The sequence below is a fragment of the Schistocerca americana genome, chromosome 6, assembly GCF_021461395.2.
Source record: "Schistocerca americana isolate TAMUIC-IGC-003095 chromosome 6, iqSchAmer2.1, whole genome shotgun sequence".
NCBI lineage: Eukaryota > Metazoa > Arthropoda > Insecta > Orthoptera > Acrididae > Schistocerca > Schistocerca americana.
The window spans coordinates 424,368,396-424,369,782 of NC_060124.1; the positions used below are offsets into that span (position 1 = coordinate 424,368,396).

At 43.3% G+C, this 1,387-nt stretch overlaps 1 non-coding gene across 1 annotated transcript; it reads left to right on the top strand.

Annotated features, from left to right (window-relative positions):
• Positions 1-622: 622 nt before the first annotated feature.
• Positions 623-729, top strand: LOC124620816. Its single transcript, XR_006980339.1, has one exon. It is a non-coding gene; the product is annotated as a U6 spliceosomal RNA (small nuclear RNA).
• The last annotated feature ends 658 nt before the right edge of the window (positions 730-1,387 follow it).

A 1,387-nucleotide genomic window follows, 5' to 3' on the forward strand; every position in this document is an offset into this window, starting at 1 on the left:
CGCCATTGGATGAATAGGAGTTACTCAATAATTTAGATGGTCACACACTGTGTCTTCTTGTGCTGTACTTGATGTGTGAGTTAAAAGTTGCCTTGCACTCTGTCATTAAATCGATTAGTATCGTGAGAAAGTACCACTGAAAGAGTAATGCAGTTTGTGTTAGCAGTGAAGACAGTTTCGCAAAAATATTCGCTTGTTTTGAGAGTCTTCAAGACCTGCTACCAGCTCCAATCAGCTCCATTTATCCCACACATTAGAGAAGTGTGTTTCATAGGTATGCCTATAAGACACTAAACTCGGAATGTGAGAACATGGAGACAATACGTGCCATCACGTCTTGCTGCCGCTTAGCGGCAGCTGTGTGAACCTGCTGCTGCTGCTTTGGGTGGATGCTGCGAGAGCAAGCGACTCTACGATCTAAGTTTTACATCCAATACTGCCAAATAATACAGTTAACAGAGCTGCCACTTACTAAGAACGACACCTCGCAGTAATTAATTCACAGATTAGCACTCGGCAGGCCTTGTGTTCCTCGCCAGAGCTGCGTAAAGCTACGTCCAAGCCGAACCATATTTGACGCGACGCCATAACTATATATACAATTTCAGAGGGCTCCTCGAATGTACTCGCTTCGGCGGTACATATACTAAAATTGGAACGATACAGAGAAGATTAGCATGGCCCCTGCGCAAGGATGACACGCAAAATCGTGAAGCGTTCCACATTTTTTTCGCAATCTCACTCTCTCATGTCTCACATCAGCTGCTAATACCCTCAGCCACCTACACAAGTTTCGCTTCATATCTGCACCCACTTGTCACAAACTATGCTGTCCATTTACGCAGTTCTCCTCCACTCTCTTTCATTCACAACAGAACATGATAAAACTGGCAATAAACCTATCCCTTACATCACCAATGCACATCTAAAATGTCACTCTAATAACAACTCAGCAAGCACACCAAAACCACAACTACACTGACACAAGTACATGTCACTAGCACCCCTTCAGCTCATTCACAAACCTGACACAAATCACAGCCAGTCTAAGACTAAGCCTAGCACAGGCAAAAGCCTCTTCTCTTCCTCAGTATCACACTCTGCTGTCACAACATCTCTTCCTACTGTCTCAATCACGTCATTTCATAACACACACCTACTGCCACACACAACATTTGGAAACCTTACATCAACTTTACACAAGATAGCTGCATGTTCCAAATCTTTCTCACTCACATACTTTCACTCACACTACTGCTTAAATACACTCTAGCGCTCTAAAATTAGCTTGCATTACCTAATATTTATTTTTCTCTAACGCCTACAAAGCTTCTGGTGCCTGTATGCCACTATCACATACTGACTGCACACAGACCCACAACATTTA